Source organism: Pleurodeles waltl, chromosome 6 (assembly GCF_031143425.1).
Source record: "Pleurodeles waltl isolate 20211129_DDA chromosome 6, aPleWal1.hap1.20221129, whole genome shotgun sequence".
Lineage (NCBI taxonomy): Eukaryota > Metazoa > Chordata > Amphibia > Caudata > Salamandridae > Pleurodeles > Pleurodeles waltl.
Genome location: NC_090445.1, coordinates 337,250,006 through 337,263,001, shown reverse-complemented (window position 1 = coordinate 337,263,001; position 12,996 = coordinate 337,250,006). Strand labels below are relative to the sequence as shown.

General features: G+C 45.5%; 1 protein-coding gene across 4 annotated transcripts in view; it reads right to left on the bottom strand.

The window, feature by feature from the left end:
* The window catches only part of ACIN1 (apoptotic chromatin condensation inducer 1), a 729,433-nt gene that overhangs the window by 636,390 nt on the left and 80,047 nt on the right, over positions 1-12,996 (bottom strand). The window lies entirely within an intron of this gene.

Below are 12,996 nucleotides of genomic sequence, written 5' to 3'. Positions count from 1 at the left end.
GTACAATATACAGAATGCCTAGTAATTTAATATTTAATACAATATAAAAAACAAATCACACATCCCATCGCACATGATGAAATATGAAGCATTACATTTCCATCTTTCAACCACTTTTAATCACAACCACCCCAAATAACACTCTCACTAAAACAACTCAAAACCTTAAGGTGTCTGGCAAAAGAATGTAATCCTTATTCTGATTTCACCAAGCACATACGTAGACACTGGTTTCTTCACCATAACAGTGATTCTTCCAATTAATTGCTACACTTATTTGTGACCACGTCTTATATCTGTCACAAGTAGAGCAAACGAGAGACCACCCTCAATTAGCACATACGAGACAGAAGGGGAGATGTTTCTCCTCTAACCAGTGCAAATGAAGAGATCGTCTGTCTTGAGCATGTGAAAATGAAGGAGACTGCCTTATCACAAAACTTTTATGAGAATAACAGACAGCACTCTCCATTTAATCTATAAGACTACTTGAGACAATATAGTCTGTAAACTTCCATGACATTAAAAGACACTGCATTCTCTATGAACCTTTGTGATACCCAAAATTCCAACATCTGAGAACGTGGGAGACCACTCTCCCCAAAGCTTGAAGTGATTCTCTCATCAACCTACCTGAGACTAAAGGTGAGCCCACTTTCCCTTCAACATTCAAGAAACAAGCCTAGAACGTAGGAAACAATATGTGGCAAGTGATTGCTTACTTCGTCAACATATACCACCACTTTCTAAACTTCAAGTGGCAACATCTGTTTTTTTTTTTTAATCTACTAAATTATACACTTCGTATTTGCAAAGACGAATCATCTCTCACTCACTGTAAATATTACTACTAACAAAAGGTTTACATTCTTCACTTCCTTCAAAAGTTGGACGCTTTACAGAAAATATAGGCATATTGAGGTAAGGGGTGCTAAAAGCACAGGGAATATTTCAAATCAGAATCTGTTCTAGCACACAGTTGTATGATGATAAACAGCCATTGGTGAACCACTGAAAGAAGCCTTCCCACAGCAACGTAGCAGGACTACATGACATTGAAACACATTCAAAAGTGGGAGATGCTTTCAAGCTCAATGCCTAAATATTTGGAGGTTTGAATGACCTGGGCCACAGCAGTATCTTTGCATTTATCCAATACAAGCAATAATACCTATGTGAGCTTATCCAATAAAATATCTCTCCTAAGTTCTAGAAACATACAGGAAAGCATGTTACCCAGTATATAACTAACAAACATTTCTGAGCTGGACTGGTTGACCAGGAGAAAAAAAAACAATAAAAATATACGTTGTGCAGGCTTCCCGAAAAAAATATAACATTCACAAAACAAAAGGACAACAACACTGACTTTTTTTGTAGAAATGTTACTATAACCGTTGTGAAGTAGTACTACATTCACTAATAACGAAGCCATTGTAGGCCTACCTTTCTACTGAAGACACAATTACATGGGTGATGATTCTTTGGTATGCGCAAGTAGGAGTCTAGTCGTGTGGACACGAGGCGTCAGGAAATCAGCCTTTAAGCAATAAAGCCGTGAAAGCAGGGCATGGATATGCTGGAGCTAGGCTGATTTTGTTGTAGAGCAATAAGGGAAATGGCCTTCTGAGCAATTGTAATTCCTAGGGTAAATTCCTTTTTGCTACTTTTATCTTGGAGCCCCCCCGATGTATCACTATCTGTTGTACTGTTGTCATCAGTTGATTCCACTTGCGATTCAGCCTTCTTATCCACTACATGTGATGCATCAAAATAATTTCAATAGCTCACAAGGAGTCGATTGGAACGCCAACCCTACCGAGGACCAAAAAGAGGAAGTGGACAAAGAGGAAAATGTTCAAACAAAATAGATATTAAGAAAAATTCAGTGAAGTAATGGATTCGGGAACAAATGTGATTTGACTTTGACTCAAACACATATTGATATGTTAGTCTTAAGATTATGGGCCAGATAAAGAGTTCAGTGGACAGGAGGACCCGTCTGCCGAACTTCAGACTGGGAGGTTGCTGCCTTACTGGCGACCTCCCCGCCAACCCTATTCCACTTTTCCACTGGGCTGAAGGGCGGAAACCAAGGTTTCCACCAGTCAGCCCAGCGGGAAAGTGGCAGCAGCATTGTCACCTGCTCGTAATCAAGCCAGTGGCACTGCTGCTGCCCGCAGGGGGCACCAGCTCCCTCGTAATGCGCACTGTCTGCACAGCAGACAATGCGCATTTCAAAGGTGCTGGGCAGGGAAGGGCAGTGCAGGTGGCCCTCTTCACCTTTTCTTCCCCAGCCTTTTCATGGCGGTGGAGAACCAGTTTGTAATCAGCAAAGCGGTGCTGGCTTCAGCAACGCCGTGGCTGATTATGACCTGCACCACCGTCAGCCCATCAGGAACATTGTTCCCGGCGGAGACAGTGGTCCAAATCTGTTGACCGTCAGACTCGTATTGAGGCCCTATCTTTCTCTCCTGCCTCTTACTTTTATTATACCCAGAGTCACATTGCTCTTTTCAATCTCACTAGAAAACTGAAATTGAAAAAGTGGTTTGAACAAAACCAAACAAATTTAAGTGCAGATACAGTTGCATGTTGTTGGAGGCTGTCCCTCTATGTAGTATACAAAAACCAAGTACACTTTGCAGAGGATCCGAACAACCACATGTTAGTTTTCAAGGGTAAAAATCAGACCACCTAATGCTCTAATTTTTAAGGTAGCTAGTCGAGCAGTTAGGCTAATCCAGGAGATGTGCTAAGTATTTGCTCTACTCACAAATCTAATCATTCACCACATACACTCAATGAATAACTCGAAAATACTTCTGACTTTTATATAATTTTTAAGACCAACATTTTCAGAATAGGTTAAGTTGTTTTCTTGTTATGACTTTTTAAAAGTTTTAGCAAAGTTAGTCTTTCTGTGCGTAATTAAGCACAATTGGAATCAATAGGCAATCACTTTTAAAAATGCATTAAAAATTGTACGGTTGAGTTACCAGTCTCTTCTTTTGCAGGATGGTCGCAGAGCTCTGTGGGCACCTTGTGCCAGCTGGAGAGCTTCGGGCAGCTCCCGGGTTTCAGTGGGAGCAGCGTTGGCAAAGTTCTTGGCACAGGGCCACCTGGATGGGCCACTTGAAAAAGGAGCTGGTTTGCAAATTCAAAGTGGTGCCTGGGGGTCCCCTTTAGCTGTCGAGGTCACAAGGGGCTGGGGACCCGGGGCACACAGTAGAACACACGATGCAAGGCCCAGAGCGGCCAGGTGCAGGGTGTTTTGGCGGCCTTGGATGCTGTGCGCAATGGAATCCTCAGGAGCTGGAGGTAAGTCTCTTTGGGGGTCGCTTGCAGGACAACAGGGGCACTCTGGTTGGAGGTCCGGGGTGTTCCTGAAGTCCCTCGACTGGGGCTTCCTCCTGATCCTTTGTTAGCTCTGGGGGAGCTGGTTTTCTCCTGGTCCGACGTTGGCTGACCAGGACCCAGGGTATTGCTCTATCTCGGACACCAGGGGTCGCAGCACCCCCAAACTCGGTACAGTTGGGGGGTACGTCCGGACTGTCGTCTGTGTGTCATTGGATCCAGTTGTGACTTCCTGTCGTGGAGATATTGGTGATTCAGAGAATTGTCGTTCACTGGTTTCTTGGTCTTTTGCAGTTTACTGGCTTTTCTTGAGTGGTGCCTCCACTCAGGAGGGAGATCTGTGGTGATCCTTAAAGCCTGGAGGTCCCCTGGGTTTCTTGGGGTCGGTCCAGTGTTAAGTTCCTTCGCTGTCGCGATTGTTGAGACTCTGGTGCAGCAAGCAGGGGTCTTGGCGCCTCTTCTGGTGCAGCAGGTCCTCTGTTCTCGTCCTGGCGGTTTCTCTAGTGCTGGTTTTCTTGTCTTCTCTTGAATCCTTTTCAAATCTTCTTCGAGTCCTTTTCAAATCTAAAATCTCGGTCTAGGGTAGCCCACTAAATACTGAATTTAGTGGGCATTTTAGGGGGAACCTGGTAGTGTCCCATGGGGCATTTACCCTTGGGTGGCTACACTCACTATAGTGACTACTTCCTGTGGGAAGGGTCACTTCACTAAACCTCATTGGCTGTTTCTCTCCATCCCAAGGTGGAGAAATCTGAATAAGAGGGTCCACTTTGCATGCAAGCCCTTAGGGGAGGTGCATGCTCAGTGAGGCCACTCCTACCCTCTGTCTGGTTTCCCACCTTTGCTCCCTCCAAAAGTGGGGATTTACAAAGTGGGAAGCCCTCTGCTGCTAGCAGCAGGCCTGGGGCTCGAGTTTCAGGGGCTGTAGCTCTTTGAAGCTCACCGCCATGGTGTTGCACATTCCTGAGGGAAGGGGAGTCAGCTCCTCCACCCAGGAAGTGCAATGTCTTACAAACCAGGGAGACAGGGCTCTCCCCCAGGTTTGTATAATGGCTGTCTGGCTAACTCGAACAGTTAGGGTTAGCTTTTGCAGGGGGCACCGCTAAGGTGGCCCCTGGGTACATTTAAGGTTAAATCCAATACTGGCATCAGTTTGTATTTAATATTCTGAGTTGTTTGATACCAAACAACCCAGGGTACAGAGTGGCCTTTATGTAGCTGGGGAACTCGTGCTTGATCAGTTCCCAGTACATACATTAAAATGGCTGCCCTGTTCACTCACTATGTCCTAGGTTTAGCAAGGACACAGTGGGGGCATATTGCTCATGCAGCTATGCCCTCACATATAGTATGGTGCACCCTGCCTTAGGGCTGAAAGGCCTGCTAGAAGGGGGGGCTTGCCCATAACATATGCAGTGTATGATGCCATGTCGAGTTTATGTTTTTAGGATTGCCCCAGTGCACTCAGCCTGCAAAGGCAATGTGGGGTGCATCCGGGTGCAGGGCCCTTGGGGGTGGCACAATCAGTGCTGCTGCCAACAGGGGCCTAATCTTAATATCTCTTGCCCTGGGTACTGGGGTACCCATTTACTAGGGACTTACAGGGGTGTATACGAGTATAATCAATTGTGCCAAGCATCACAACAGTTTTAGGGAAAGAGATCTGGCCCAGGGAACCTGTTTAGCAGGGGCCCTGGGCACTACCAACTTATAGAACACATCAACATCAGGCAAAAAGTGGGGGCTAACCATGCAAAAAGAGACCTCCTCTCACTCTACCCCTCCCCCCAAATGAAAGAGGATGAGACTACCCTTTCCCTATTGAGTCTTCATCTTCTAATAGGAAGAACCTGGAGAGGCCATCTGCATTGGCAATCTGCATTGGCATGGGCAGTCCCAGGTCTGTGTTCCACTTTAAAGTCCATTCCCTGTAGGGAGATGGACCACCTAAGCAGTTTGGGATTATCACCTTTCATTTGTTGAAGCCAGCTGAGAGGCCTGTGGTCAGTCTGAACAGTGAAGTGAGAGCCAAACAAGTATGGCCTCAACTTTTTCAGGGCCCAAACCGCAGCAAAGGCTTCGCTCTCTATGGCACTCCATTTTTGTTCCCTAGGGAGTAGCTTTTTGCTAATAAAAGCAACTGGCTGGTCATGTCCATCTTCAATCCCTTGGGATAGGACGGCTTCTATCCCCAACTCTGAGGCATCTGTCTGGACTATGCATTCCCTTGATTAGTCTGGTGCTTGAAGTACTGGAGCAGAGCACATGGCTTTCTTCAGAGTGTCAAAGGCCTCTTGACAACTCACTGTCCAGTTGATCTTTCTGGGCATCTTCTTGGAAGTAAGTTCTGTGAGGGGGGCAGCTATGGTGCCATAATCCTTCACAAACCTCCTGCAATATCCAGTCAAGACAAAGAATGCCCTGACTTGGGTCTGGGTTGTAGGAGCTTCCCAAGCCAGAATAGTCTGAATCTTGGGCTGTAGAGGTTGTACCTGGCCTCCACCAACCAGATGGCCCAGGTACACAACTTTTCGCTGCCCTATCTGACACTTACTAGCCTTGATAGTGAGGCCTGCCTTTTGCAGGGCCTCAAAGACCTTTCCCAGGTGGATCAGGTGATCCTGCCAGGTAGAACTATAGACAGCTATGTCATCTAAGTAAGCTGCACTAAAAGTTCCCAGCCCAACGAGGACTTGGTTCACCAACCGCTTGAAGGTGGCATGTGTATTCTTGAGTCCAAAGGGCATAACAGTGAACTGATAATGCCCACTAGGAGTAGAGAATGCTGACCTCTCTTTTGCTCCTGGGTTCAGGCCAATCTGCCAGTACCCTGATGTTAAATCAAAAGTACTCAGATATTTGGCTGCCCCTAGTCTGTCTATGAGCTCATCAGCTCTTGGAATTGGGTGTGGATCAGTTTTGGTTACTGAGTTGAGGCCCCTGTAGTCCACACAAAACCTAATTTCTTTCTTGTCACCCTTGCAATGAGGTTTGGGGACTAACACTACTGGGCTGGTCCAGGGGCTCTCTGAGGGTTCAATGACACCCAAATCCAACATTTTCGTGACTTCAGCTTCTATGCTTTCTCTGACATGGTCAGACTATCTGTAAATTTTGTTCTTGATAGGGAGGCTGTCACCAGTGTCCACATCATGGGTTCACCAGTTTGTCTTCCCAGGGGTCAGAGAGAAAAGTCCAGCATATTGGTTTAGCACTTTCCTGCAATCAGTCTGCTGTTTTCCTGAGAGCATCTCTGACAAGATCACTCCATCCACCGAACCATATTGGGGATTGCTGGAGAGGAGATCTGGGAGAGGTTCACTCTCATCTTCCTGTCCCTCATCTGTGACCATAAGCATGGTCATAGCAGCTCTGTCAAAGTAGGGTTTTAGGCGGTTGACATGAATGATCCTTTTGGGTTTTTTTTGCAACTCCCCAGGTCCACTAGATAAGTGACCTTCCCTTTTCTTTCACAAATGGGATAGGGCCCAGACCATTTGTCCTGGAGGGCCCTTGGAGCAACAGGCTCCAACACCCAAACTTACTGCCCTGATTGGAACTCCACTGTAGCAGCTTTTTGGTCATACCAGAGCTTTTGAATCTCTTGGCCTGCCTGACATTTTTTGCTGACTTTCTCCATGTATTCAGCCATTCTGGAACGTAGGCCAAGCACATAGTCCTGTTTAAGCTCTCTGAGAGGGTCTCTCCCAGCCTTCCCTTACAAGACTCAGTGGCCCCCTAACAGGATGCCCAAACAAAAGTTCAAAGGGTGAAAAACCTACTCCCTTTTCTGACACTTCCCTGTAGGCAAACAGGAGGCAAGGAAGTAGGACATCCCATCTCCTTCTGAGTTTTTCAGGGAGTCTGGCTGAACCTTTTTACCTGCCCATTGGTCTGTGGATAGTATGGTGTAGTGAATTTATAAGTCACTCCACATTCCTGCCACATATGTTTTAAGTATGCAGACATGAAGTTTGACCCCCTGTCTGATACTACCTCCTAAGGGAACCCCACCCTGGTAAAGATACCAGGAGGGCTTTGGCCACTGCAGGTGCAGTGATGGTCCTAAGGAAAATAGCCTCAGGATACCTAGTGGCATGATCCACTAGCACTAGGATGTATCTATGTCCTGATGCTGTTGGAGGGCCAAGGGGGCCAACAATGTCAACCCCTAACCTCTCACAGGGTACCCCAAACACAGGCAGTGGAATTAAAGGGACATTTAAGTGCCCACCTGCTTTGCCACTGGCTTGGCTGGAGGGACAGGACTGGCAAAAGTCCTTCACTTTTTGGGACATCAATGGCCAACAAATGTGGTTAACCAACCTACTCCATGTTTTATTCTGACCAAGATGTCCTACTAGGGGAATGTCATGGGCTAAAGTGAGAAGGAACTGTCTGAACTTCTGGGGCACTACCACCCTCCTGGTTGCACCAGGCTTGAGGTCTCTGGCCTCAGTGTACAGGAGCCGCTCCTCCCAGTAGACCCTGTGGGTACCACTGACATTTCCCAGCTCCCCCTGAGCAGCTTGCTGTCTCAGGCCTTCAAGAGTCAGACACTCTCTTTGCCCCTGGCACATATCTTCCATAGAGGGTACCCCTGGGCCCAAGAGCTTTGGGTGGTAGTGCCCAAGCTCCTCAGGCTCAGTTCCCTTTAAGGTGAGTGACGCCTTCTCCTCCTGAGGAGAGGGGTCCTGTCTTGGGATCTGTTGTGAAGCTGGTCCCCCAGCCTTCTTGCCTTTTGTCTTGGGAGGCTGGTCCACTATTTCAGGATCCAGCTCTCTTTTTTCTCTCCGAAGTTTGCTCTGTGCCCTAGTCTTGACACAAGCCCACTTAGGAATTCCAAGCATTGCTGTGTGGGTCTTTAGCTCTACCTCAGCCCAGGGGGAGTGCTCCAGGTCATTACCAAGTAGGAAATCTACAGGGATGGATGCGGACACAGCCACTTATTTCTGCCCTGCTACTCATCCCCATTCAAAGTTTACCATAGCCACGGGCCACTTGGTCTCATTGTCGGCATTGGTAACAGGATAAGACCTCTCTACTAGGAACTGAGTTGTGGGGACCAGGTGCTGAGACACCATAGTGATGCTGGCCCCTGTATCCCTCAAAGCTTCTATTTTTTCTCTATTAATCACAGGGTGCTGCCTCTATTTGGACATATTACTTGGCCAAACAGCACAGGATAATTCTACTCCACCCTCTGTGACTAAGGTCGTCACTGAGGGTGGGGTAGAATTATAGTAATAAAGCACTTAGGGCCATATGTACGAAAGCTTTTTCCCATAGACACAGAATGGGTAAAATCCTTTGGTACATCTGGCCCTTAGTCATCTCCAGGCAGGGTTCAGGAACAAAATAAGCACAATTGACCAGGTATTCCGCTTCCTCTCCATTAAATGGAAAACTGTTGATGTAGATACAGGGAAACTTTTTGTGGCATTTGTAGATTTGAAATCTGCTTTTGATCTCATCCCATGTCACAAGCTATGGGAAGTCATGAGCAGAGCGGGAGTACCTGGCCCCATGTTAAACATAATCAAAGATCTTTACTCTGACAATTGTGCCAGAATCCGATGGGGGCCAAGAGGCGAGCTAACACCGGAGATTGCCACTTGTCACGGCGTGAGGCAAGGATGTGTGCTGGCCCCCGACACTCTTCCTTTTATTTATAAATGCTTGCATCCTTTACCTTTTGGAATGCACCAATGACTCGCCTAGACTGGGAGGGCAAAAGATTCCATGCCTGTTATTTGCAGATGATACTTTGCTCTTATCACAAACGGCCACTGGTCTTTCCAATTTGCTTACGATGTTTGTGGCTTTTTGCAAAGACCACGGTTTGGAAATTAATTAGACTAAAACCAAATATATGGTATTGGGGATAAAAGACATAAAAGGAAGAGATGTATATGTTTGGAGGGTGTTATACTGGAAAGAGTCAGCACCTTTGATTACTTAGGGATAAAATTGGAGGATTCCCATAAATGGCATGCCCATTTACAGAAATCATCCATGTGTCTGAAACAAAGGGGGGGGTGGCATTTTGAGATATGCAGCTAGGTCTCCCAGATTTGTTATTACCCCTGCTATATAAATATATAAATCTCAAGCAAGGCGGGGGGGGTTGAGTACTATATGGAGCAGAACTATGGGGCTATTGCAACCTGGAGGACCTAGAAAGAGTGGAAAACTATTTTCTAAAGATGTTGTTAAAGGTACCTACTAGTACTCCCACTTTGCCAATCCGAATAGACCTAAATCTTCTTTCCATCATACACACTGCTGCTTTAAGGCCGCTACTGTATTGGATTCGGATTTGGTCACCAGATTCTTTTAGTCCTTATAGATCTGGACTGAGTAATCTAGTGGGCACTGGCACTACCAACAAAATCAGGTGGTACACCTATGTGGAGCGGACATTTTCCAATCTTGGGTTGGGCAAATATTGGTCAGATCTGTCTTGCATCCCAAAAAATGCCACCCAGATTGTAAAGGATGCCTATTGGTTAAATTTCCAAGCATCCAAATTAGCAGAAGCATCTACTTCTACCATGATTAGCAGCTTCTTACAAATCAAATGCCACTATGAGTTTGAGCACTATATGGATGCAATATTATCTCCATTTGCACGTGCATTGTATATCAGATTTAGATTAGGGTCTCTTCCACTATGCACCTTAACCTATAAATGGTCCAGCTCCACTAACAACTCCAAGTCATGCCCAATGGGCTGCGGGATCAATGAATCTGTTATCCATGTCCTTTTCCAATGCCCCGCATATACCAACCAGAGTGCCCGTTGGATCATCCCGCTATGCAAATCCATGGGCTTTAGGAACTGTTTACCATCTTTGAGGTCACTTAAATTGGATCCATCAGTGACAATGGCATACTCCCTAGCTAAATTCTTTGAATCCATCTGGCATTTTCAGCTTGGACTTTTAAATGGTCAACCTTAGTTTAATTGTAATTCAATAGTTCAAGCGATACAATGTATGATTAGCAGCATACTTTTAGATGATGCATTGCTGTTTAGCATCTTTGTATATATTTGATTATTACTGGCATATTTATTCATATCAATATGTATTTTCTGCTCTTTTTTTTTTAATCTAATTGTATTTTAAAGTTGCACTTAAGGGCCAATGCTTCTATGTTTTATCTTTTTTAATACTCAGTATTATGCTTTTATGGTATATTTTTACAGAAATAAAGCGGATTTGATGATGACTAAGGTTGTCTTTGAGGGGACACTGACTTGGTCAGGCTACACCTCTGACCCCATGTGGATATTGGCAACTGCATTTACTGCAGGTTGACTAGAGGGATTATTTTTATTTTTACAGCCAGAGTCTACAGTTCGGTGCCCTTCTGTCTTACAGTCTGAGCACCAAGCCTTGTTGGGGTCAAAGTGTTTCCCTTTGTACCCTCCCCTGGACTGTGAGTAGTCTCTGGGCCCACCCTCCTGTGAAGATTTTTGGGGGCCTTGAGAAGACTCTTTGTTGTTTTTACCCTGGCTCTCATCTTTCCCTTGGGTGGGGAGGGGGGGGCTTTTTGGCCTCTTTCTTTTGGTCTCCCACACCAGTGGTAGTTTTGGTAACCCTTGTTTTGACCCAGTGGTCTGCCTTCCTCCCCAACTGCTGAGGGGAAAGTGGACCCAGGTATACCAGATGTTGTTGTAGTCTATCACTGGAAAAATTACTCAACATATGCTCTTTCATAAATAAATTATACTGCCCATCATAATCTTGTACTTTGTTCCTAGCTAACCGACTACCCAGCATTTTTACTGAATAGTCCACAAAGTCAACCCAGGTTTGGCTCTGGGATTTTCGAGCCTCCCTGAACTTTATTCTGTACTCTTCAGTTGTAAATCCAAAGGCCTTAATTGGTCCCCTTCATGGGGTCATAGGATTTAGAATCTGCCTCATTCAGTGTCAGGAGCCTATCCCTGCACTTTCCTGATAATAACTCCCACATCACTGTGCGCTAGTGTTTCTTTTCAATTTCCCACCCAATACAGGCTCTTTCAAAGGCAGAAGACCATTTCACCATCCCCTTCAGTGAAGGTAGGGACAACTCATTTTGGGAGTTTAATGTTGAAAGCCTTTTCTTTCAACACTTGTATGCTGCTACCAGAGATGGGTGGCAAGCCCAACTCTTTTCTCTTTTGTTCTTTCTCCAAAAGCTGACTTTCTAAAACCAGTCTTTTGGCCAGCCTGGCAATTTCCAGGTCTGTATCTGTGGGTGCTCTAGAGCTTGTCTGAGAAGAGGAGCTACCCTCATCTCCCTCTACCACAGGATCTTCATCCACCTCAGAGTCATCATCATCAGCTGGGGGGTGATCTGTTTCATATTGGGCCACCAGAAACCTATGTTTCTCTGTTTTGGGGCTTTTTCCAGTTTGAATTTTGTAAAGTCTGCAGAGTTTCCTTAATTGGTCATAACTATATGTCTCATAAGGTTCCAGGTTGAGCTTCTGGTTTCTGGACTCTGAATCTGAAATTTTTATCTTACTAAAGTTGGGAACTTTTGGGAATTTAGAACTTCCCCTTTTTGGATAACCAACTAAAGCAAAGACTTTTAAACTTGTTCTAAAGTTCTAGGGACCTAGCCAGGGCCCTAACAATTACTTTTAAAAATTTGTGGGAATTTTTTTTAGTCAATTATAAAAATCAAAAACAACTATCTAAAAGACAATTTGGAGAGTTATTCATGTGTTGACACAATTGTGAAAGTGGTATCAGCAAACACAAAGTCTTTATCCCACCGCTGATACCCCAAATGTTGGAGGCTGGCCCTCTATGTAGTGTACAAAAACCAAGTACACTATGCAGAGGGTCCGAACAACCACATGTTAGTTTTCAGGAGTAAAAATCAGACCACCTACTGCTCTAATTTTTAAGGTAGCTGGTCGAGCAGCTAGGCTAATCCAGGAGATGTGCTAAGTATTTGCTGTATTCACAAATCTAATCATGCACCACACACACTCAATGAGTAACTCGAGACCGGAATTTATAAAAATACTTCAGACTTTTATATAATTTTTAAGACCAAACTCTTTAGAATAGGTTAAGTACTTTTATTGTTATGACTTTTTAAGAATTTTAGCAAAGTTAGTCTTTCTTTGCGTAATTACACACCATTGGAATCAATAGGCAGTCACTTCTAAAAATGCATTAAAAATCGTACGGTTGAGTTACCAGTCTCTTCTTTTGCAGGATGGTTGCAGAGGTCGGTGGGCACCTTCTGCTAGCTGGAGAGCTTCGGGCAGCTCCCAGTTTTGGTGGGAGCAGCGTTGGCAAAGTTCTTTGCACAGGCACAGGGCCACCTGGATGGGCCACTTGGAAAAGGAGCTGGTTTGCAAATTCAAAGTAGTGCCTGGGCATCCCCTTTGGCTGTCGAGGTCACAAGGGGTTGTAGACTGGGCGCACACAGCAAAACCCGCAATACTAGGCCAGGGACAGCCATGTGCAGGGCGTTTTGGAGGCCTTGGATGCTGTTCACAACGGAGTCCTCTGGAGCTGGAGGTAAGTCTCTTTGGGGGTCGCTTGCAGGACAACGTGGGCAATCTCGTTGGAGGTCCAGGGTGTTCCTGAAGTCCCTCGACTGGGGCTTACTCCTGATCCTCTGTTA